This window comes from Carassius gibelio, chromosome A4 (assembly GCF_023724105.1).
Source record: "Carassius gibelio isolate Cgi1373 ecotype wild population from Czech Republic chromosome A4, carGib1.2-hapl.c, whole genome shotgun sequence".
Classification (NCBI taxonomy): Eukaryota; Metazoa; Chordata; class Actinopteri; order Cypriniformes; family Cyprinidae; genus Carassius; species Carassius gibelio.
The window spans coordinates 28,846,735-28,874,166 of NC_068374.1; the positions used below are offsets into that span (position 1 = coordinate 28,846,735).

The window sequence follows — 27,432 nt, forward strand, 5'->3', positions numbered from 1 at the left end:
GTGGGAGGACATGAGTGAGTCCCAGCAGGATGTTTGTTTTCCGACTTCTTATTCATTTAGACACTGTAACAGGTGCAAACACAACAGGAAGGGCGTCACAGTGTGTCACAGTACCCTTTCCCTCCACCTGTTGAAACAACCTTGATTTTGGTCTCTGTCATGTGGGGCGTTTTTTGATGGCATAATCAAGGAGCCGTATTAGTAACATTTAAGGTTGTTATCCATTTCTGAATGTGATTTACAACCACACAGTGAGCGTCATGTTATTCCAAACATGTATAACTTTATTTTATCAGCAGAACGTAAACAAAGATATTTTTGGAGAATTTAACAGTTGTTTTTTTCATGCAGTTACTGTGAATGGAAATTGAAGGTTTTAGAAAGCGGTCAGTGTATGATTTAAAAAATATTCAATTTTAAATTGTTTATTTGAACTTTCTATGGATCAGAGAGTCTTAAATGTGTCACAGTTTCTAAAAAAAATATTAAGTCCAACTGTTTTTTGATGATGATCAAAGTTTTTTGAGCACCATATCAGCATATTAGAATGATCACGTGATTATCAAGTTATTATGCATAAAATTCAGATTATAATATTTCACAATATTAAAATTTTTATGTGCACTCTTGGTGAGTATTAAATCTTTTTATTTTTATTTTTGAAGAACATTAAAACAAAATTGCACCACAAACTTTTGAACAGTGTTATTTCATTTTAAATATTTCAGTTTTCATTTAATTTGTTTTATTTTTGGTGGGAAAATGATTACAAATAGGGTCTTTTTACATCCTTTTAGATGCTTGAAAGCCCCAGTTTCCATTTATTGCAATTGAAGAATGTAAAAGCTGCTCCTTTCCATATAAAGTTCACTTTTTCTATGCCTTGTAAGAAAGTCATATGGTTTTATAACAACATGTGGATGAGTAAATGATGACAGAATTTAACATTTTGAAGTCATTTATTCCTTTGATAGATTTTGAATTTTTTCTTGATGGAGGGCCACCATTATATTACAGAAATTATAATTAGACATTGTGATCCAAAAAGTGTTTGTTCCATGTCTCATTGCTATCCTTTCATTTTTTTTTTTATTCATTTATTAATTATTTACGCCTGCCACCTTTTAAATGCTACAATTTTGTCAGATTGTCCGCAAGTCTTCTTTTGTTTTTTGCAATGTCACATTGGCCTTAGAAGGTTCAGTTTTGAAGTAAATCGGTGTTGCTCTTAGGAGCTTTTAGAATACAGCTAAGATTGCACCACTGGTGACCAGCTCCTATTTACTGACCTTATACCTAAACTAAAAGACACCCCCTTTTTTATGAGCATGTCAGTGTGTTATCCATTGCTGATTTGTTGATTGACATATGTGGGCTTCTCCTCTATGATTTAGTTTTCTCCCTTTATCCTCATTATTTTCATGCCCAGCTCTCTGTTTGTCTTGAATACATGAATAGCTGTCCAACAGTGTATAGTTACTTGAATAGTGGTTATGGTCAATTTTCCCTGGCCCACCCAGCAGGGTTGATTATCGACAGACATAACTGACAGACCATTTACAGGAATGATGCGCTCTCACTGCAGGAAAGGAGGAGAACAAAGGGACAAAGTTAAAGAAAAGATGTGGAAGGACAAATTGAAAAGATGACATTGTCGGAATTGGGTGAAGAGAGGTGATAAAGGTGAATAAAATTATACTGAAAGAGCAATGACATGAGATGAGACAGTGAAATGAGAAAGTTGGAAGAAAATTAGCGTGAAGACTCCAATATTAGGATAAAAGAACAAGAAGGACTGTCTTATGTAGAAGGTGAAAATCCAAAAGGGCCACAAAAAGAGCAGACTGTGAGTCCCAGATAAGCCAAGAAAATGTCACTTTAGTTTTTGATATGAAGGGGTTTTGTTGCCTACCGCAAAATATTGTATCTCTTCAATATTGTTCGGTGCACTCGCTGTCCCTCCACATCTTTTATTGATGTATAGCTAATGTCGCTTCTCGATTTTGGTGTAATTTTTTTTTCATGAGGTGTTGACAGCAGTCACAGTTACTTGTCAAGCACATATAGGGCTACACGTCATTCAGGAAATCTTTCCCCTAAGATGCCTGGAAAGTGAGAGGAAGTTTCATCCCCTGAATGTGCTTGTGAAATGATGCTTTGTGGTGTTTTGAACTCCATAGCAATGCAACAGATGGTCAGCTGGCTTGAATCAAGCTATGATGTATCATGTTGGATCTATGGCAGATTTAGGACAGACAGAGCAATACAATAAAAGTCAACTTTGAAGTATGTTTTGGTGAAGAACAGCTGGAGGCCCAACTTTACTGCAGTGTTGTCTCTTCCTTGATGCATTTCCAAAATCTTTTAACAACAGTTCTGCAAGATTTCTGAAATAAGTGTCTTTATATGATCAAGAATACAGTAGAAAAATTAATACTGAAAAAATGAATAAATCATTGTATGCTAATTTGGTGCTCAAGAAACATCTTTTTATTATGCTGAAAACAGCTGTGCTGATTAATATTTTTGGTGGAAACCATGGTATGTTTGTTTCTCTGGAGTTACAGGATTTAATGATCATATCTTTTCTGTCTGGATTGTAAACTGATGCTTGAGATTCAGATCCCAAACAGTCTTAAACATGTTATTCAAACCGGTTTTGTGATTCAGATCAACGGATTAATCGTAAAGAATGATTCTGAAGTCTGACTTTCAAATAAACTGCACAAGATATATTTATGGTGCTTTTGTAGTGCCCTATGTAATCTAGTCCCAAATTTTACAGTTTCAAATTAACAAATTATATATATTTATTCATTTAGCAGAAGCTTTTGTAGTACCCTATGTAATCTAGTCCCAAATTTTACAATTTCAAATTAACAAATTATATATATTTATTCATTTAGCAGAAGCTTTTTTTTTATATATATGTATGTATGTATGTATCTCTCTCTCTCTCTCTCTCTCTCTCTCTCTTTCTCTCTCTCTATATATAAAGAAAATTATAATACTTTCCCAAATTCTGCATTTTCCTGGTTTCCGTTAATTAAATTTTAATAATCAAAAGACATCTAACCTACAAAAAAAGTCAAATAGGTTTGAAACAGCATGAAAATAAATTTAAAAATAAAAAATTTAGGATTTGTGTGAATTATACCTTTTTAGTTGCTGTGAAACAATCCTACAGTCAAATAAGAGCTGAATCCTGAAGTCATCTCCTCATGTAACTCCAAACCTTCTGTTAGTCACAAAACTGTTTTTATATCCAATTTTGACAGTCCCTGATTTGCAGATATCAGGCCCTGCCATGTAGTTCTTCTAGCTACATATTGGTTTACGTTTTAATCGGCTGCAGATTACTTTTTTGTTAGAGTTCCGTTAGTAAAAGCTGGCATCTGCTATGTGATGTGATGTATTGGTGGGGTCTGCTTAGTCAGTGTGCATGGTGTGCTGCCCCCTGACCTCTCTGAAGGATTAGACTGTAGGAACGCTGCTCCAGCAGGTGGCTGATGATGAGTATATTCTGAGCCCACGCTGAGCTCAGGCCAATGGTGGAACACACTGTCAGCCGTGATTCTCTACAACACTCCTCTTCATGAGGGTTGCTGCACGGATAGCTCGCAGCCAGATTTCTCCCACTCCACACCAGCCTGTGGGGAGCATTTATCTCATAAATCATTGAAACCCCTTGATTTATGATGCACCGTTTCTGGTGGATAAACTGGTAATTGTTTTCATGTTATGTCTGGGCAGCCAATATGTGACCGAATTTAATATTCCACAGTTGAAGTCAAATGTTTTAAATACTCTCAGTATTACAAAATACAGAATGGATGTTCATTAGAGAATCTGCAACCAGCTACTTCCTCCCAGAGGCACTGCAGATCACGTTTGCACGCTACAGTTCTTGTTTTCTGCAGTCACGTTTCAGTCTCTGTATGCCAGTGGAGCATGTAGCCGATTGCAGATTCTCCATGTTGACATGTAAGATTATTTTGCTAAATCCAATCTATCTGAAGTTTGCCACTGCATGCTGTAGGAACACTGATTTCAAAAGGACGCTTTCACGGTAGACTGAGTTCTTACGTCCTTGACTGCCTTTTGACATTAAAGTACCGTAATCCTTTCAGATGTGTTGATGCATTCTACATCATAATTGCATAATTACATGGCTGTTCAGAAGTTGTGTGTGTTCTCTCCATGAGCAACGAAAGCCTTGAGCAGTCGCAGTGTTTGTTTGTTTGTTTGTTTTCTATTCTTTCTATAGACATAAGGAGTGTTAGTAGTGGAATGTCCTGAGGATTCTCTGCGGCGCTGACATGTGTTTTGAGATGAGAAGAGGAAGTTAATTGTGTTTATATTGATCAATTCTGGGCAATTTTGTTTAAAGACCCATTGAATTCAGTTTACTTCCTGATGTATATACATTTCTTATTGTATCATGTATTGCATTGGAATTGAAAATATTTCTCTTAATGTTTATGGATATAATCGTTTAAGTGTGGGCCGATAAAAGATACAGTAAATTAATCCAAAGTAAACATTTTTCTGATTTGATATTTAAATGATTTGCTTCAGGTTTAGTATTTTGTAACAATATAAAGCCAGATATTTATCACTTATTTATTAGATATTTAATGATAGGGCAGACATACAAATTTAACAATAGAGAATAAATAATAACACTTGCATAAGAAAAACAGAAAATTAAATAATGCAGTAATATAATACTAAATATAATACAGAAGTAGAGATATAGAGAAAAACCAATATAAAACACCTCATTGTTCTTATGTGTGTGTGTGTGTGTGTGTGTGTGCATTCTCAAATCTAATAGACACTGGCTTCACAGCACAAGACTCTTATTTTGATTTTACTGTCTTTAATATCAGCAGTCAATAATGTTAAGGAATTTTGGATGGAACAAGATATTACGTGACATAGTTGAAATGAGACGCAGTTGTTGCGTTTGCCTTTTACAAAATAATTTATTTCCATTGAAACAGTGGTTTAATGTTTCAGATAATCTTTAAAACATGCCCAGAAGTTCCGCAGGCCCCATGCACCATTTATTTTACATCCCTCTAAGCTCTGCATTATTCAGATGACTGTTACAGTTTTGCCTTCATTTTCAGTCTCTGATTCGGCGAAGTGAATTCCATTAACACAGACTTTGACAGAGGTGCCATTAGTAAGACATCGCTCTGTGGGAAGTAAACGAATGACTTTGTTGTCATAAGCTGCATATTAAGGCATCAGGCATCTCTGTGGCCTTGTCTAAAACATCCTGGGGTTATTTCAGGCTCTGCGACCCCAAAGGCTGTGTGTACACCGGCACACGGTGAAAGGTTTTTTCTTTTTAAACTCTTTGGTTTCACATCGGTCTAAAATATAAATCTTGTGACGTTAATCTTAAATGTATGGCTAGGATGTTTGGTTTTGATTCTTTATCTCTGTTAGATTCCATCTCATCCATGTGTTCTAATGAGTGTTTCCTGCATTCCTCTTATGAATCTTCCCATCCGTATTTTTCTATGTCACTATTGCCGTTGTAATTCAGCAAACATGTCCCCACTTCCCTTTTGATGCAATGCACTGGCGTTTTCTGCCTCCTTAAAGGGATAGTTTACCCGAAATTGAAAATAATAACTTAACACCTTCATGTCATTGAAAAGCTGTGTGGCTTTCATTCTTTTGTGGAACACACACAAACAACGTAGACTTCTATTGAATGGACCAAAATTCTTCTTTTGTGTTCCACAAAAGAAAGGAAATCGTACAAGTTTAAAACAACATGAGGGTGGGTAATTTGTAACTGATTTTTTTTCCTTTTTTTTTGATGAACTGCTTTTAAAACTACTACAAAGTGTTTGTTGCTGTTAACTGTGCATATAGTTAACAATGTTTAAGTAGTCAAGTTTGATTAAATGTGATATGAGCTGGACAAACCAAAAGATAGAATTGTGTAATGCTTCAATTCAATTAGTTTGGCTTGATTCTTTTGTTCAAATGAGTTGGATTTAGGGAGTCAGGTCAACGTAATGAATTGTGGGTCATGTTCGGATGTTCATGATTTTTCCTGGGGTTTGAAAGCAGGATGCTACTGATTAGTAGAGAGCTTTTGCACTGATTTTTAGGGGCCAAGCACCGAAGGTGCGAAGGCACCTATTGTGTTCGTTGGCGTTATTATTATTATTATTATTATTCTTCTTCTTCCACCCCAAGTCTATGGTAGCCCATAGAACCGATTGCGGGAAAGTTGTATAATTTGGCACACTAATAGAGGACTGTCTGAACATTAACCGTAGCAAATTTGAAGTCTCTAACTCAAACTCTCTAGCGCCACCAATTGTCTAAACTTTCAAAAACTTGATGCTAATAACTCTTTAACTGTTAGCCACAAAATGAAAATTCTTTTTTCCTGTGATTCCTTGGCTCATGCCGAGTCGAATGGACACCGAAATTCAAAAATCGCAAGGCTTAGTTTTTTCGCTATCGTCAATTGTTCGTAAAACCTACTTTTTCGAACTCGTCCTAGGCCGTTGCACCGATTGTCACGAAAATTGAATCAGATAATCTTCAGACCATGCTGGCAAAAAGTTATGGAATTCAAGTTGATTTCTCAAACCGTTTCCGAATAGCTCATGAACGAATTCTTCGAAAAGCACGCAAACGTGAACGTGAGGCTATATCTCCGCAACGGTTTGGCCTATTGAGACCAATCTTGGTGGGTCTTATAACAACCATTCCCTGGGACTACCTGCAGTGTTTCGGCGCTGTGCCCCCTAGTGGTCAGGAGATATGAAAAATGCATGTTTTTGCTCATAACTTCTGAACGGTTTTGCCAAAAATCACAAAAGTGGTGTCTTTAGATTCAGTGCATCATTCCGAGTCGAATGATACCGAATTTTCCCAATTCGGCCATTTTGGGCGTCGGCCATTTTGGATTTAGTTGTAAATTGCTGTATCTTAAGATTGAAGTTCCGTATCGTTTCGCAAATAATTACAAAAATGTCCGGCTCCATGCCCTGAATGTACACAAAAAAATTGGGGGCAGCGCCACCTTGTGGTCAATAGTTATAACGATTTTTTCGAAAAATGCTAATAACTTTTGCATACATTAGCCTATTGTAACAAAGCTGATGTTGATAGATTCCTTGGGTCATGCCGAGAACACCGATACCCCATTTGTCAATTTTGGCAAAATTTCCTGTCCGCCATTTTGATTCATGTTGAAAACCTACTTTTTCGAACTCCTCCTAGACCGTTGCTCAGATTTTCACCAAATTTGATTTGGACCATCTTCAGACCATGCTGGCAAAAAGTTATGGAATTTGTGTCGATACACGCAACCGTTTTCAATTAGCGTACCAACGAATTTGCTGGAAAGATGCCAAACTGCATCTGAGGCTGTATCTCTGCAAAGGTTGGAGATATTTACACAAAACTTAATATGTGACATTGTCACATCACATTGACCACGCCACATCATTTTGGTCACAGCGCCACCTATTGGTCAAGAGTAATAAACCAATCAATAACCGCTAATTATTACATTTCCAATAATGCTAATAACTTTTGATTGCATTAGCCTATTATCATGAAACATGTCTCAAAATGTTCCTTGGGACATGCCGACAACATACATACCAATTATGTCATATTAAGCAAAACTTCCTGTCCGCCATTTTGATTCATGTTGAAAACCTTTTTTTTTAAACTCATCCTCAACCGTTTGTCTGATTTTCACCAAAATTGAATCAGATCATCTTCAGACCGTGCTGACAAAAAGTTATGGATTTCGTGTCAATAGACGAAACCGTTTTTGTACAGCGCTGCTTCAGATGTCAGGCATCTTCACAAAATGAGTCTGAGGCTATATCTCTGCATATACACACACACACACACACACAGAGAGAAGTACATGCCCACACATTTTGTTGTATGTAGATATTTGAAATAAATTATAGGTGACACACAACTCACAGAAAGACTTCTTTTCTTACATTTCTATGTCAGGTTTCATTGCATTCATATTCTGACATAATAGTAAACATTTGATATACATGTATGAATAAATTGTTGAACTTTCACTCAATGTGATCTTAAATGCTTGAACAGTAATATTAAATAATAGTAATATATATTTTTCTAGATGAATCAATCATCGAGACAATGAACTGTAATGTTTTAGTCTTTAGTGAGCCCATTAGTGGTCTTCCAGTGACATCTAGTGGTCGTAAATGCAATTTATCATACAACACTGTCCCTTTAACCTTTATAACTGTTATATGTTGTCTTAATTTCATTCCAAAGAAGCATACGCAATTTATGTATAATTTCACAGTCTAGATAATAGTACTGCACTGATTTTAAATAACCTAGATATGGCTGACAGTAAAAGAATAGAACAGAATTACAGACACACACAAACATGACATGTTTAAACTACTATATTAATACTCAATAAGCATGCTTAAACCCACACACAGATGCACACATTTTGTTATATATATAGATAATTAAAATAAATGATGGGTGATAAAACCTATTGCAAGTCTTCTGTTTTTATGGGCTTCTATGTCATTTTTCAGGTTTCATTGCAATCATAATCTGGCATAATTATAAACATTAGATATATCTGTATGAATAAATTGGTAAACTTTGACTCAATGTGATCTGAAATGCTTGAACAGTAATATTAAATAATAGTAATATACATTTTTTCTAGATGAATCCCTCAAGAAGCCCATAAACTGTAATGTTTTAGTCTTTAGTGAGCTCATTAGTGGTCTTCCGGTGACATCTAGTGGTTATAATTGCAATTTTTTATTCAACACTGGGTTTTGAAGCTTTATAAATATTACAGTGTTCTTTTTTACCTAATCTCTGTTAAATTTTGCATGATTGTTTAGAAAAAATACAGATCTAATGCATGTGTGATTATATTACCCCTTTTTTTTTTGCAGTTTAATGCCATTCACAACAGAAATCTTTTGTTTTTTAGGCCTGTTTAACTGTTATAGCACCAGCTATTTTCTGATCTTAATGAAACTTTGCATGCTTGGTGGGTCATCTTTCACATGTTATAACCAAGTTTCATAAAGTTTTGAGTTTTTGTTTCAGTTTTATAGGCTTTAGGTTACATGTGGCCACGGCCCTTTCCTAAATGACCTCTTATAGCTAACCAAAGGACAAAATGCAACATATTTTTGAAAATTATTGATCTAGAGAGTCCAGAGAATATTATTGCAGTGGTTTGATCAAGACTGAACAAAAAACCAGGTGACCCAAAACATTCAAATTCGTGGACCAATTTTACGAAAAAGGCTATAACTCGGGAACAAAATGAGATATCTTCACCAAACTCAGAACTCATATGCATGAACAAAAACTTTAGTCAAATTATTATTTTTTTTCCATATCTGCCACTTGGTGGCGCTACAGGATGAAAAAAAATCAAATGGCTATAACTAAGCAACCGCTGATGCAATCAACTTGAAAATTGATATGGCCCAATGTGGCACAAGTGCTCTATGAGGAATTTCACTTATCTTAAAAAACATGGCCAAACAACTTTAAGCACACTATTTGACAAGGTTAATGGAAGTCGATCGGAACGAAACTCGGTGGGCATGTTCGACTCATTGCCCTAAAGGTCTGTAAGTATTTTGAAAGAAATTGCCCACAACATTTTCACCTCCCACAGAACACAACAAAGCGATTTGATTACAGCGCCACCTATTTTCCAAAAATGATAATGCATCATTTTACTGGAGTTTTACTGGCTGTTTCAATTACACTCTTCCAATAATTGCTTTTCTTACTCGTTGCATTTGGTCTGATGCTCCATGCCATGCTTAGCTCCTCGCTGTGGAACTTTTATTAACGATTTTCAGCCATTTCAATTACAATCATGCAATTATTAATTTCATTATTCATTGTTGCATTTGGTCTGATGCTACATATGCTTAGCTCCTGATGTTGCCGCTGGAATGCTTGGCCCCGTGATTGCTGCTTGCAGCTATATTTCTATTTATTTTTTGAGTGGAAAAGCAGGAAACCGGCAGTATTTTTAACTACAAAAACACATTGCTCTTATAGGTTGCGGCTTTGTTTTTACATTTAAAAAAACAAAAACAGACAAGAAGATATTCAGAAATGTATAATATTTAGTTATATTTGGAGTATAATGTTTTGTAATAACTGGTTTCAGAATATTTCTTATAATTTAGATGATGAGTCATTCTCATAAGTTCCTCTAATGAAATTGTGAATCACAGCATTACAGTCTTGACATGATGGCCATCTGGAATGACAAGGAAAAATGATATCAAAAGTGCACTGGATTGCTCAGTTGTGTTCGTTGTACTGCAGTGAAATGCTTTTAGGAAAAGTTTATTAAAGTATATGAGTTGGGGCTGTCAGTCGTTAAAAGTAAAATTGAATTGCATGATAATGTGACCAGTCATACTTAATAATAACATGTCAGTCAATCATTCAAAGACAATATGTCACCATGGCAGATTAGAAAATGAGTTTCTTACTTTCTTTATGTTCTATTAAGTGATATTGTTTCAAATCATGAAACAGGTTTGTGTTGCTTGACTTTGCGTATCTTCAGCAAAGTGTGCTGTGCAGGCTGCAATATTAATAATATTACCTTTTTTGTCTTATGGAAATGAACAAAAATACATTAAAAATTTTACAGCCTCATTTTTATATGATGAAATGTAATTATTTCGACTGTTTGAGTTTTATTAAAATGTATCTTCCATAGTAGCGTACAGTGCTAATCATTTGAACCGTGTGACACGAGCGGATGGTCCTTGTCACACGATTCAAATTAGTAGCACTGTTTCGTTCCGCTTTTTGTACATAAATATTATGTCGAACATTTAATAATATAATTATCATCCCTAATAGGATTACCAAAAGTGACTTTAGAGAAGGCTATGCCATGTGTGTTATTTCTGCCTACAGTCCACATTCTGTTGAATTCAATTTGTCCAAAGTCACATCCAGAAATCTTTTGCAGTCATTTAATCATGTCAAGTCATGTGTGGTGGTCAATATTGTGATTCAGGTGTCTCTTGCTCTGGTGGCATCGGTGTCTGTGTTGTATACAGTGTCTGCCCTTTTGTCATGCTCATAAAGTTGTAATTAACAGTCTTCAAAAGGCCTCCCATTGTGAGTCCTAGTAATTACTGTTTTGCTGGCAGTCCCTGGAGAGAAGGGGAGAGTCCACAGAAACTGGCAAAATAATATAGGGTCTTTCATTCGACAGAAGCCAGAAGAAAACAAACAATTAGGCTGACTTGGCAAGATGAGAGTGGGAGGCAGAGGGGTTTGTGGGTGCATTAACAGCAAAACCAACTGTATGTTCATCTCCTTCAGGGCTGAAGGATCACATGGTTGAGAAGAACTGATGGGGACAAAGGGATTTAGAGTTGTGATTTGGAAATTACCCGAGTTGGACTCAAGTTTGGGTTTAAAACCACAACATGTTAGAGCATGTACACCACCCATCACCCAACAAGAGTAAATGTGTTACCAGTGCATGTATGGATTTACTATATTGTAATTCAATATGCATTTTAGTCTTAATTGCTAATATTTTAATTGTTTGTAGTAAATAAGAGTAATTTGCATAAAGTTAGAAATGCCTAATACATTTGAAGTGTACTTTATATATTATATAATGATTGTCCAATAGTAGTTACAAATAAAGAATAAAATAAATATATATTTTTATTTTATTTTTAGTTATTTAATTTTATGTATTTTATCTTAATTGCCCAAATGTATTTTTTATAGTAAATAAATTGATTGTATATTGGAGAAATATTGATTGATTTATATATAGAATTCATTTCAGCATATATTGTATAATGAATGCACAAATGTAGTTAAAGATTAATTAAATATGCTGTTTTGTTTTTTTGTTTTTTTTTTACTTAATAATATTGTAATATTTGTTTTTTAATTTAATTTTTTTTGTTTATATAGTAAATAAATAGAATATATGCATCAATTCAGTAATACATATTATATATCGATATATAATTTCACTTTTTATTATATAATGAATACATAAAATTAGTTTAAAAAGTTATAGATTTAGTTTTTAGTTATTTGCTAATTTAATTTTATATGCATTTACTGTATAATGTAATATTTTCATTTTAATTGCACATTTGTATAGTAAAGAACTAGAATATGCGCAAATTCAGGAATACATATTATATATTGTTTATTTTAATTGTTGTTTGCTTTTATACTAAAGCAAATACATGCACTGTATACATAAATTTGGTAATACATAACATATTGGAAATTTCAGTTCATTACGTATTATATGAACGCACAAAAGTAGTTAAAAAATAAATAGATATATATTTGTTTGTTTGTTTTTACTCTTGTGCATTTATCTGGTTGCACCTACTTAAGGCTCTAGGGAGCCAACACCCTTATGCCTTGAGGGTTGACAGGTCTGGACTTGTGGGTAACTGATGTGGTGTGGTGGGAATGGGAACCGAAATAAACCACTACAGCTTATCTTTAGGTTTCTCATCTATCGTTTCATCTCATACAGTAATCAGCTGGCACATGTATGCGTATGCTATCAGCGTGTTCCCCTCTCTCCATCACATGCAGATGTATACACACACTGTTATACTGCACAGTCACACACACTTATCGGTAATACTCACACACCCACATGCAGGCTGCTAGCAGTTACTGCTGCTCGCCACACCCTCTGACTGCCATAGCAACAGAAACCAGTCTTACAGCTTTGCTCTTCCTTCAAATGCATCCTCACTTTTACTCTCTATTGCAAAACATCTTTCTCTATCCGTTTCCTCACCCGCACCAGAAACTCCCCTTGTTTTCCATCAATCTGTCTTCGTGTCCCCTCGGGCTGCCTGATACGACGGCCCACTGAGAGTTAATTTCCTTCTGCCACAGAAACGTAAATGCAAGATCAGTAGGGGCTTGTAGTCTGTGGTTTTTCACAGCCTGGCATTGATGGGCCGGAGATTTGAGAGTCTTAACCTCTGGTGTCATCACCTAATACCAACTCCCACAATGCAATTTACCATCCCGCCTGCCTCTGAGTGAGACTTGTGAGAATTGTCCTGAGACCACTTGGAAGAGATATTCATATTTTTGTAGTCTTTTCACTTTCAAGATGATTTAATATCTCACCTTGTGCACATTGTGTTATTACTTTGTTATAGCAGTTGTATATCATTGCTCTTTTGTTGATTTTGATTGCTTCCATTGTGTTCATTTGTAAGTCGCTTTGGATAAAAGCATCTGCTAATTGACTAAATGTAAACATATTTCTTTATTTTGCCCAAAAGCCAAGGTATCAGGAAGACCGGGGCTAGTTGTCACAATTTGTAGTTCAGTGAATATTTCGTAGGCGAAGTATACAGAGTGAAACTTGGCTGAAAAAAAACGAAAACGAAGAACAAAACCTATTGAACTCTTTCTTTGTTGAACAGGAAAAATTTGCAGTTGGATTTTGTGCATGTTGTCACAAAAGGTTAGTGTAATTTGTCTCAGTGGGATTCCGACATTTAAATGGCTGTTATGGTAGGGGTTTCAGCAAAATGTAGACCATTATAAAAGAAAAACATGGTTTTGACATGAAATATATTGTAAATACTGAATTGATAACATTTTAAAATGCGTAGAATTTAAAAAAAAGTGAAAAAAGTGACCGTGTCGTGAATATTATTATTAATATTATTATTATTAACACTTTATTATTATTATTTTTATTATTATTATTATTATAAGAATTTTAGATCAAATTTGAAATTTAATTCAGATTTCAGAATTCTAATTTCAGAGAGGCTATATAAAAAATATTACTAGAGAAAATACATTTGTGGAATTGGAGGTTATTATAGTTAAAACTAAAACCATTAAAAACATTACTTTTTTCTTTTACTTGCAATAAAACAAATATTAACTAAAAAAACGAACCATAAAATATGAATTTCATTTTATTCAAGCTCATTTTTGTTAAGTTTAACTACAATAACTAACTGAATAAACTAAAAATAATAATTTTAAATGAATAAAACCTTTTAGACATATGTGATTAAAACAAAAAGATAAAAAAATCATATTTTTACAGAAGTTATTAATGTTACTATTGTAAATTTGGCTTTTCACTCAAAGCCTTGTAGTTACTGAGAAATGGCCCCAATTTCCCCTACAAGATATTAAATAGATTACCCTCAAACTGAAGTTTCTTAAAGCTGCATAATACAGCCCTTCAAAAACTTGGTTTTCTACTCTTGAAAAATTCCTGAGCAGGATGATCAGTTGAACAATGTGAGGTGTAAAAAAAAAAGAAGTGAATCAGCAAAGCTGAGCTTCATCAAAAGCAGCACAAAAGTATTGTGTGAAGAATGAGCAGCTCGGCATTCTCTCTTCCACACACTATTTGTTTTCTCGCTTGCTTTATATCCATTTTCCTGCCTCCCTGGTCCTTTTCCACTCTTTTTTTTATACACCCACTCTCTCTGTTGCTAAGGGATATTCACCTTGCATTATCCACTCTGGAAATCATTAACCAAACCATCATTCTGTCTGCAGCATTGGCTTTATGTTCGTAAAAGCCATGATTCATAAATATATCAACATATCAAACATTCCAGCATTCACTGCCCATTTATCAACCCATCTTTGTCCCTGTGTATGCCACTGCAGTAAAAATTCACTGCTGAGTATTACGAGAAACAGAGTGATGTGGGTGCAGATGAGAAACGAAAACGGCTCATTAAATGATAGCGGCATTGCACAAAATATCATCATTAGGTCTTTCGGTTCCAATCCCTCCATTGCTGTGGGAATCACAGTCCAGCTGCTATGACACAAAGCATTTAAGTTTTTATATATTTCTAATATATAAAATATTTAAACTAATTATAATGATTTATATAATTAATTTATATAAATAGATTTTATTTATTATAATACATATTAATGTCAATAATTATGCTTTAATAATCAGTGCTCCTGTGGCTCAAGTAGTAGAGCATTAGCATTACGTTAGCAGTGCAAGGTTGTGGGTTCTATTCCCAGGGAAAACGTTAGGTAAAAACTGTCAGCCTGAATGCACTGTAAGTCACTTTGGATAAAAGTGTCTGCTCAATGCATAAATGTATAAAATCCCTTCTGTTCAGAAGTTTGGGATCAGTAAGTTTTTTTTTTTTTTTTTTTTTTTTTAAAGAAGTCTCTTATGGAGCAAAAATACAGAAAACAATAATATTGTGAAAAACATCACTTTTTCATTTCAATATATTTTAAAATATAATTTTTAATTGAAGCAATTTTTTTTTTTTTTTTTTTTTTTTTTTTTTGAAAACAAAGTTCAGAATCTTTTGAAAAAGTTTACACTAATGTTCAAAAGTCTGGGTTAACTCAAGAAATCTCACTTTTTTTCTCCACATTTTTGAATCTGTGCAATTGCTTTTATTTATTTTTTATCTGAAATGTGTGCAGCTTGGATGGTAATATTGGCTCGAGATCGAGGGCTTGCCTTTTTGGCATGAGGGTGCAAGGTTCAGAAATGGGATAAAACCTTTGTCAGACAGCTTTAAAAATAAAATTGTTGAAAAATATTAAAAGTGCAAATGTTATTAAAAAAGGAGACCATTCAAAATAAGCCTGGTCTACTTGACCATGGTTGCTTGGCAGCCATTGAAGCTCTAACTATGATAATAAAAGACCAAATTTAATTTGTTGATGTTAAGATGTGTACCCTTTTAAAAAGACTTTGTCAAGAAACCTGTGGAAATGCATCTCTTATGTTAAAAACAATTGAGTGAGCATGAGAGGCATTTAAATAAGCATGTGCCTGTGTGTGGCAATGCATTGTTTGCCCTCCTGCCAAATGTGTAGGATTATATTACATTGCACTGAGTCAACAGTATCACGTACGCGCTTTCTGACTGGATTTGTGTATTCCAGCAGTGGGTTTGTTTGTAAATGTGTGAGTGTGCATATTAAGTGATTCATTGATGGACTGCGAACAAAGAAAAGTCAGCTTTATGTCACTCATAACTGCATATGATTCAGTTGCAACCGTATGCTCAATTACAGAATAGTACTCAACGCTTGACAAGCTGATTTATGCTGTATTTGAGACATATTTACATTGCTGTTATCTTCAAAGGAAGGCCCCAAGGAGGTGAGAGAGAACAGCCGAATAAAACGTGCAATTTATAATAAATTTTAATATTATGAAACATAGTAATACTGTGCCCAAGTTGGGTTTCGGCATTAAATCTGATTTAAGATATGATATAATGACATTGTGAACTTGTATTTACATGGTGGAGTTTTAGATATCCCTTTTTCTTTCTAGTGTCTAAGTCTGAACTATGTGACCTTCTTACTTTCCTCATAATATCTACTGCTGGAATTCATGAGGTCTAGAGTTCTTCTGTGAAGATGCATCTTCACAATGGTGGCCGATTTTCTCTTTCACAGCATAACAGTGAAGTGAGAGATTTTGTTTAATGTTAGAACATTAGTTTAATGTGTAGATACAACTAAATCATTCAAAGAATGGCGTCTCCGACAAGTGTAAACGCTATGGCAAACCAAACCGTGATTGTTAGCTTGGAGGCCACATAGCACATATTTAAAGTTAACCAGTCTAAGTCGAGGACCCTGTTTCTTTTTGCGTTCCTGCTGATGTAGTGTGTATGTGGTGGGAAATATTCCTCATTTGACAGCTCTTGCCCAGTTGGCAGAAGCAGGTGTTGCTCCGTGGGCCGTCTTTATGTGTTAGCTCAGAAAAATGGCGCACACTTCGGGGTCATTTAGCAGAATTCTAAACCAGCTTTCATCTTGGCATTCTAAAGTGTATTATGCGTTTTTGGCATTGCATAAACGTGTCTCTTCCACCTCCTTTCCCCACTCCTCATAACTGTGAAATTTCACATCTAGGTGTAGCTGAAGTTTAACTCCTCATTTTCACATGTGATGGGGTGTACAGTCCCTCTTCAACACATTTAAAGTAGCAAATGTATCTGGGTTGCAATGCCCACAGTGATTTGGGAGCGTCACATATGTAGACCTAGAAAGTGGTGGAAATATTTCAGTGTGTTTATCGATTTGGAATGGTTAGCACTTCAGAAACCGTTTGCATTTTGCTTTTTCAGAAGTCTGATAAATATAGGAAAAATATGGCATTATAACAGTTTAAGTGAGATAACAGGTCAATGCTTTTTTCAGCTTTCTCATGCAAACTGTAATAAAGCGTTTACTCTCAACATCAATTAAAGGAAAAACACATTAGATTGGTGTTGTAGTGCATCTGACTTTGTAATAATAAAAGAGCAAAAGTTAGTGTAGTCATTAATGTACACATCAAACATTTTCATTATTCTTCAGAATTGTGGCCAATTCATTGTTTATTGCAATAATACCCCTTTTCTAATTTGTAAAGTATGAATATTTCAAATGAAAAATTTAGACCTGTATATAACATATATATTTATGCAGTGTAAATTTGAATTGAATTTGTTAATTGAGATTTGTTATTCATTTTGTCTTGATTTGAGTTAATAAATAATATTTTCGAATGAATCAATGATGTAAGATATTATACATATTCTGCAAAAATAAGTTTACCCAAGATCTCAAGAAAATAACTTTTTTCAAGTAGTAATTTGAAAAGTTGTGATCACGACAAAAACACGTCTAATAAAAACAATAATGCATGACTTCTTGCATGGAAAACCCCATACATTTGCCAGTTTGTTGTGCCATATGGGGCTTGCGTGCAGTAATAATGTCGAATACAACACCATCTGCACATCACAATTATGACAGTTGTTAAAATGTCATAGTTGTGCATCATAAGAACTATATTGATGGTATGAATAAGTTGAACTATTTATATGGATGGAATCAGCCTTTTGGCTTAGAATATATCATGAAAAGATTGGTGTTCATTTTAATATATTCCATGCATCAAAGAGTTAAAAGTGCTTTGATTTTCCTCGTAGCTGTTCGCTTAACATTATCTTATTAAACTTGACTGCAGTGACATCCAGCAGCTGACCTTAGTTTAAATAAATGCATTGTAAATGATGTACCTGTCCGTGTGATGGATAGTGTTGTGAGTCTTTCTTTTCTGTTGAAAGCACACATGGCACAAGGCTCCCTGAGGCGGCCCGAGTTTGTTGATAGTGTAACAGGATCTCCCACTATCCACACAGAAGGTTCTCCCTCTGCTGATTATGTACACAGACACAGCTACACATCTCACCAGGGCTTTTTTAGTTATGCCGAACTTGAGAAACCAGAAAGGACTGCGGAAGATGCTCTGAAGGAGTTGAAGGTTATTGGGGTGCCAGGCCGGGCTGTGTACCCTACTTAGCTTACAGCTGCAACTAGGCCAGGCTGTTCCTGAGAGCAGACGTGCCGAATGATTCAGCAAGCAGAGGCTCACAGCGTCCGCTGGGACTCAAGTGTCCTCGAGCACAACAGGCATACTAACACAATTTTATAGTTTTTATGCTTTTTTAATATTTGGTGGTTGAATTTTATATTGGATGACATGCACTCAATTTTCTATTTATGCAAACTTTTTATGCAAGGTTCATTTAAAAAGTAATATAGTTTATTGTTAATTCATGTTTGTTCATGATGCATTAATTATACAATTTGAATTGCTAGAAATATATTTGTATTCATAGAAATTAGCATTTAACCTAGGTTAAACAAATATAAATAACTTATTCATGATAAACAAAATAATAATTTATTTATATATTTTTTATCATTTATTTTTTATAATTATTTTTTGTATTATTGTATATTATTTATGATACTCATTTATAAATTACATTGTTTTAAAGGGATAGTTCAACCAAAAATATTTTGATGGTTTTTATCCGATGAAAGACACTCATATATGTTTCAAACAATAGTAAATTTACATAATTTTCATTTTTGGGTGAACTATAACTATACGTTTGTGATCTAGATAACTGATAACTTCTTATTGCAAAAATTGCTAAAAATTTAGAGTTTTCAGCTTTAATGGCCTTAAAGGAAAAACAATCATGCAATGCAGACATTTAGTATGTAATGCATCATATCAGCAGTAGTTACATGGATTGATTTAATTAGAATCCCACTTGAAACCTTGCAATGAGATTCAAATACACGTCCAAATGGTGCATTTTTTTACTTTTGAGTATATAAATATGAAATGACAATTTAACATCCAGTCATCTGTGATGGATGTTAATACCAGATGTAAACCGTTAAAAATGAGGAATCGAATGAGATCCACTGCCATTTTTTGTCTTCTACAGTCGCACATCTACAAAAAAGCAACTTCACAATAAATGCTTTCGCTTTGGAGAGGGCTCCTGTAGTTTATAGACCATGCAAAAATGAGAATCTTATAGTGTTTCTAAAGTCCCACAGCTCTTTATTGCAGTACAAAGCACACAGTCGCACACCCCTCGAGAGGAGGAAGCTGGGGAGGCAGGGTGTGTTAGTGCCGAAGCAGGCTAATCAGAGCAGGGAAATGAGGCGAGTCCCACACAGGGCTCCCGCGCCTAGAGGCCCACTCGCTTGACAGCTCTGATGGATGGAAGCGTCTTCTCATCTGAGAAAGAGAAAGATATTGCGAGCAAGTTGAGGAAGTGCACTGCAGGTATGTCGCTGCTGGGTTCCTATCCTGCCTGATTTAGGGTACTTAACAAAAAAAGATGGAGGTGCATATTGAGAGAGCTTTAGGGAGAGGAGGAAAGGCATAATGAGTCTCAGCGTCAGACGGCACACCCACACAACGTTGAATGCATATTGTACAATAATGGCGAGAGCTGGCTAAAATCATCAGTTCAAATCTAATTGGATGGCTGTTACATAATATCCGGTAGTCATGGTACACAGGTTTTTATGAATCTGATGGGAAGCAAGGCGCAAGGCTGGTATGATAAACTCTTCCGAGCAAGAACTAGTCAGTGCATTTGGGAAATGTGCATGTTGTGTCGCATTGAATCTTTAAAATATGTTTAAGAGATTCAATATTTTGTATAGGGAAAGATGCAATAGAAATAAATTTGTATAGGGAAAAGTAGAAATAGAAAGATGACTTAGCTATTTTGTTTTTCTTCGTTTTGTGCAGTTTTAAAATATAGGTAAATACTATTTAATATAATTTTTCTGCAGGTCTTGAAAAGATTTTATTCAGCCTTCCTCAAATTAAGGAATTAAATCAGTCATGGCATTAAATGTTGCACACATGGCTAAAAAATATATTCCTCCATATGTTTAAATACAAATATTTAAACATCCTTAAACCAAGACACATTTACTTGAGCTACAAAGTAACATTTGGATCAATTTAATAGAAAACAAAACTTTTGGCTCAAGTAAAATATTTGCACAAAATTGTGTAAAAAGTAATCGAGATCGAATTTGTATCTTTAAACTTTGAAGTGTTGCTAACACAACACATTGTGTTCCTTACATTTTATTTACCCTATAATTTACTTTCATAAAACCTGCAGAAACCCTGTGTTAAATAAAATAATTATAATATATCTTCTTTGTACAAAAAAGAATAGAAATAATATCTGCCATTATTATGATTTTAAAAGTAAGGCCAGTAACTTAGGCCCTGGTTTACATGTAGCATCTGAAATAGGCCACAAGTGACACTGCAATAAGCTCTGTGGGTATTGTAACAGTCCAGTTCATTGCATGTTTTACCTTCTCATACAGTATCTATAGATGCAGTATACAGAACAAGATTTTAATAGACTAGCAAATTTCCCAGTATTTTTATAGAAACCAACTGGAGCCCCAACAGTGCCAATTTTTTCGTTAACATGTGACTATTCCATCGCCCTTCACCAACCCTATACATAACCCTAAAAGGAAACTTTGTGCATTTGTACTTTCTCAAAAAAACTAATTCTGTATGGTTTATAAGCGTTTTGAAAAATGGGGACATGGGTTATGTCCTCATAAGTCACCCTCTCCTTGTAATACCTGTGTCATACCCATGTCATTATACAGGGTTGTGTCCTGACATGTCACAAAAACATGCATATATAATACAAGACACATTCTTTTCACAAAGCAGTGAATCAGCATGTGTGTTAGTGTACACATAATTATGTGTGATTCCAGATAACTGGGTCAGAAAAATTTCCCAAGGGCATGTGGAAGATCTTCGAGAGAATGAGCTATGATGGTCTAGCCTTTGGTCATGGACATGGAAAATAAAGAAATGTTTCGCACACACTTAACCGTTTCTTTCATACTTGATTAGAATCTTGCCCAAGGGTGTCTGTGTTTAATGACTGTACACTGAACCGGTGACAGGTTTCTGTAATAGGCAAAATAAAAGGGTCCAAGGTAAATGGGTTCTTTGACATGCCGTGTGAATTCTCACCAGGCTAAATCACCTCTGATCTTATCGTCTGTGTGGTGTAATTATTTATTTCGATTTACATTAAGATTTGATGTTGGCTCAACACGTATGTCAGATTTTCATAAGATTAAACGATTTATGTAAAAGGCCCACTTGAACTATTTTTCATGAAAACATCTTCCTCTGGACTGGAGAAACCCCAAAGTGCACAGAATTTTCTCATTAAAACTTGCTGATCCTAACCTATAACCCTTTGTATCTTATTACTGTGTGTTTTTCGAGTACCTGAGTGAGGTCATTTTATGAATCTTTTGCTATCACATCACCCGTCATGAAAGCTAAAGGACAAAAGCAGAGATTTGTAATAATAGCAACAGAGTGATGTAACTTTTAGTTTTGCTGTAGAAATAAAGTGTAATAGAAACATTTTGACTGGAAGGGTTGTGTCTGTCTTATAATTGCCAATTGATGCCCTTGCTTGGCCATACACCGACTCTCTTAAATTGGCATTTCATTGGTTTTGCTGCATGGATGAAATTAAATGCAGAAACATCACGTATCACTGGGAAGATATTTTAGATGAAAAGAGAAAGAAATTGACAAGATTTTGGTTGAATATTCAAACTCTTTTTGACTTCTGTAATTAGTGTAAAATTTAGCAGGAAGGCACAGATTTGCATATAACCCATCAATTGTGTCATGTCCCATTCCTACTTCATTAGGCTTTCCCGAAGCATTTTTTTCAAAAGGCTGATGAGCCGATAGCTAGGCCACACTGAATAAATCGTCCAGATTGTGAGAGGTCATCTGAGGCGTCTCCGTTTCATTTTACATCATGCTGTGTTAAATACAGACTCACCCACATGCACAAAGACCATATTGTGCATATATTTATGTAGATGGCCCTCTAATTTAAAAAGACAATCTCAAACGTCCCACAGAGATTGTGCTGTACAGCTTCTCCGGAGAGTTGATCTCCGTTTTTGTGTCCTTAGGGAGTTGTTATACAGTGTGTGTGTGTGTGTATATATATATATATATATATATATATATATATATATATATATATATATATATATATATATATATATATATATACATATATATTTACGCACTAATGCAAACAAAAAAAGTTTCCTTATGTCTGTAATGTCTATGAAATTTGATTTTACAGCTTGTTCTGGTGGGATTGTGTTTTTGATGGTTTTCTTGATGCCTTTCGTGATAGCCCAAGTCATCCCATCATGTCACTTCTTTAAGAATAGATGGTTTGTCACTTTGACCTTTGGATTGGTGCTCGATACTGCATTTATTTCTGCATTCAGGTGGCTTTTGTCTGATAAGACGAGACCATGGCATGTTACAAATTCCTCCCTAGTCACATCCAACACAAAAGCAACCTTTCAAAGAAGCTCTCTCCATTTCCCTTAGCCACAGATAAGGCAGTCATCCATACATTTGGATCTGAAGCTAACTGACTTCTGCTATTTGAAACTCTACACTGAAGACTCAATGCAGTTGTAGCCATCTGGACTGATAAGAATGTTCAAAAGGCCCAAATGAAAAACACGCCAACCACAGGTCACTATCTCACTTCCTCACAATTTCCCTCACACTACGGGATTGTCTTGGCTTTAGTTTGGGAAGCTGGAGCATAATTGTCTCTTATCTTGTTGGGCTGGTCGGCAAACTTCTAAAACATAGAGGACAACTGAATTTAAGTGTTACAACCTCTCAACCATTTTGTGCTAAGATGACATTCCCGTTTCTCATAGTTTTGTCCTTCATCATATTAAAGCTAATAAAAGGCAGGTTCAAAAGTAAAGCCAAGATGATGCAAGGCAATTAAAGGAAAAGAGAAATCAGTTAAGAGCACAAATAAAAGGTTGAGAAGTTAATACTTTTTCCCAAAACGAAAATTATTTTAAAGTAGTCCATGTAACTCATACTTCATATACTGAAGAAGTATGATATCATAGTGTGACAAACAGCTTATTTAAAGGGATAATACACCAAAAATTAAAATTCTCTCATTTACACACCCTTATTGTTCCAAAACTGTGCAATTGACTATATGCAGAAACATCTAAGAAGATATTTTGAAGAATGTTTCCAAACAGTTTTAGGTTCAATTCACTCAACAAATATAATGGAAGTAAATGGGAACAGTGAGTTGAATTTAATTAGTTCAGTTTAATTCATGAACAAATATTCACACAAGTCAAGGGTATTCAGTGAATACTGACTTCAACCGAGTCTGTTCCTCACACAAAGCTATATCGCATGACTTCAGAAATCTTGAGTCTTGTGGACCACTTTTATGATGCTTGTTTTAGAGCTTAAACACTCTAGCCCTCATTGGCTTGAATTTTATAAAAGATATTTAAATTTCAAAGGTAAAGTAAATTATAGCAAAATGTCCATTCTTGGGTGAAATAAGACTGAGATGAAGGGGTAAATAGCAGTAGAGAAGTCTTTGGCTTTATTAAGTCTTCCAGGAACAGGGCAGACATTTAAGGAAATAGGAATATGTCTTGTTCGCCTTAAAAGCATACAAAGAATGACATTTCATCTTATATTACCAGCTGCTGTCCCATTATGCCATGTCTGTTATACATGTCTGTCAGCATTAGCACCTCCGTATGAAAAGAGCTGTCTGCAGATATTAGAGTGCCGCCCACCTCAAACAGGACTGACATGGTAGATTTAGACTGAGCATGTGAATAGAAAAACTCATTATCCTTGTCTAAAAAAAAAAATGGAGATAGTTTAATTAAAAAAACATTTTCAGCCAGAAAAGATGGTGCTTTTAGAGAAGACCAGTGGAAGATTTTTTTTTTTTTTTTTTTTTTTTACAAAATGTCTGTATTATTGCATTTGCTGGCAATTTTGGGTTTAATTCTGTGGTGCCGCAGCATCTGTGTGCATTTCATTGATATTCATTCATTCATTATATGCCCAGCAAAGGAGAGAGACAGACAGACGCTGAGAGGATGAGGCCCCCACTGGAGCTCTCCCACGATCCTCCCAAACGAGTGTGTCATAGCCAAACCATTCATCCTCGTAATGTCGTAATGACGGACAAAAATATAGATTTATCTGCCTGGGTCCTTTATACATTACATTTTTATGTGTTTGTTACATATCCGGTTTGACAGAAACCACATCATCAAATATATCAAAAATCTTGGAACCACCGGAAAAAAAAAAAGATAATAGTCTTATTTTTTTTTTATGTGACAGAGCAGCACTGGACTAAATATTACTGCTATACGGAGACTTTCATTGCGTTGTATTTTGCTCATGTATTGTTTTTAACCTCAATCTGCTTTGAAAGAACATTCTGGTGTGTATATATGTATATATATATATATATATATATATATATATTAAATGCTATCCACAGCATCTGAAAATAATTTGTAAAAGCTTTCAAAAAAGTGAGAACCGTGGCAATAATGTTGCTTTATGTTGTCCTCATCAATCTTTAGAGTAAATGTCCAGAAGTCACAGGGCTGTGGTGGAGGTCTTATGAGCACCGGAAGTGAAGTCCATTCACTTGAGAATGTACCTCACTTTGTAAAGGGTTACAAATGCCCGGCCCTTCAGGAGTGTCTCTCTTGAGCAGTAGGGTGCGCAGACACCTGGCTCCATTTTCCCTTCCGAGGTCTGATGAGTTTTATCCTGGCTCTATGAGCGACTCCATCCATCACGGCAAATTTTATCTCCTGTAACGATCCCTCGTTTCTCAGCCTGTCTGGGGTCTAATGGAGGAGAACGGAGATGGATTGGGAAGTGGGATGTCGACGACAGCTTTGGGACATGGTCCTTTGAGGATACCCCCTGCCATTGGCGGATGTTGTGTTTTGTAATTGCGCCTATTAATATCTTTGATTGGCAGAGTGTGAGTTGTTCAAAGCCCTTGTTCTGGTTTATCCGATGCAGTATGTTTCAGGGGTTAATGTGCGCATGATGTTCAGTTGTCCTCACTTCTTGTCGATCAAAGGGGCTGACATCAGACATGCCATTAAATTAGATTGTTAATTCGATTCTGAGCATGTTTTTGTTGTTTAAAGGCCAGTGACGCTTGTAATGATACTTGATAAAATACAGAGTTTGGCATACTGGACATTTATTCAGAGATGCACTGTTTGCCATTATCAGCTTGGCTTTAATTGACTACTAAAGTGAAGTTGAGCGTGGGTAAGATAACTGTATATTTTGTCATGTCACTGTAAATAAAAAAAAGGGGCTATCATATATAGTATGTGGTGCATTTTTTTATTTGTATCTTGTTTTATTGCGATTTTTTTTTTTTTGCATGTCAGTTTAAATTTTAATAATTTCTAATTATGATTTTTATTATTAAAGTATTGCAAATGTTTTTTTTTTTTACTACACTTCACGGTTGTTATTAGCTACTACTAAATATTGTAGAAACGTAATTTTCTACTTGCTTTGCAACATTTGTATCGTGAAAAGCGCTATACAAATAAAGTTGAATTAAAATGAACTTGAATTATAGTTAATTAAAACCATAAACATCTCCGCTAAAATCAACTTTGTTAAAAATACAACTTTAACTAACTTTAACAGCTAGTTGTCAAAGCAACATTTCTTATTTTCATTTAATTTAACTTTAAAACTGAAATTAAAATGTATAAAAACTATATAGATATTTAAAAAAAGTATACAAATGGTATAAAAATGCACAACAAAATTACTTAAATATTAAATTAAGATGCTTAACAGAAAATATAAATATGAAAACAGAACATTTTAATCTCCAAAATACTAATAAAATATGAAAAATGAATAATATCATAATATTCAATAAAAATCAAATATAAAAACTACTAAAATAATGCTACTACACTCTTGGCTGGCTTATATAAATATGCATTCATATTTATTAGATGGTTATAGATGGGTAAATTTCAGAAGATAGTAGATTATTTGTATGGCTATTTTCATATATTTTTCCATTTTATTTCTATGTGCAGCAATTTAAGTCAAAATTGAGCTTAACCCATTCAGACTTAACTAAAGCAATTAATTATTTTTTTCCTGTAATGTAAGGCCTTGAATTTGTTGTTTAAAATTAGTCTCGTCATCATTTGCCCACAGAAGAAAACAAAAATGAATTATTTCCACTTCAGCTAGATGTTTTCAAGAGGAACACATTGTCCTTCCACACACTGTGCCTCACTCTGAACCATGAGTAAAACCTCCGAGTGGTTTCTAGTAATGTTTTCTATTTTTACTAGCCTCCAGTGATTCATAGTGCTATTTAGGGACACTCACCCTTTGTGTCACAGTGCAGGCTGTTGTTTTGCATTTCATTATGTCCTAACCTTAATTGTGGTGTTTTTAAAGCAGTCAATAAACTCCTGGAATTAGATCTGTTATCCCCGATACAGCACTCTGCAGCTGTTTTGCGCTCTGGGTCGGTTTGGACTTGTTTAATACCACATTTAGCGTTGTACTTTTTATTTTGTTGGGAATCGTAGTGAATGGATTGACTAAAATGACGCTGTAATTGACAGGGTTTTATTGACTCATTGCACTTTAAACAGTTTCAGTTTCACTTCTATAGTCATCTCTCAATTAGCCATTTACACACAGCTAGGAATCAATTGCAGGTGGGTCGGAAAACAACATGCACTTCTAGTGCATTAACAGCTCGCTAATTATCTGATGCTTTTATCTGCCAAATCTATGAATTCTTTGAAGGGAAAGTGCGGTTAAATTCCTGTGAATGGACATTTACTCCCTCCCTTGATCAAAAAGGTTGTATAAAGGGTAGCCTTTTTTTTTAGGCTACCTGAGATGCTTTCTGCTACTTGCGTATCTGAACCTTGAAAGGACTTTGAAAACTTTTGTTTGCTTTGTTGAAATAGGTTTCGCCAGTTAATGTGCTTTTCTGAGAATTTAGCTCTTATTTCTCAAGGGAAAAGCTGCTCTTTTGTATTGTGCTTTTTTTTTTTTCTTCTTGAAAA

General features: G+C 34.9%; 1 protein-coding gene across 5 annotated transcripts in view; it reads left to right on the forward strand.

Moving 5' to 3' along the window:
- The window catches only part of LOC127976116 (ankyrin repeat and BTB/POZ domain-containing protein 3-A), a 117,038-nt gene that overhangs the window by 4,431 nt on the left and 85,175 nt on the right, over positions 1-27,432 (forward strand). The window lies entirely within an intron of this gene.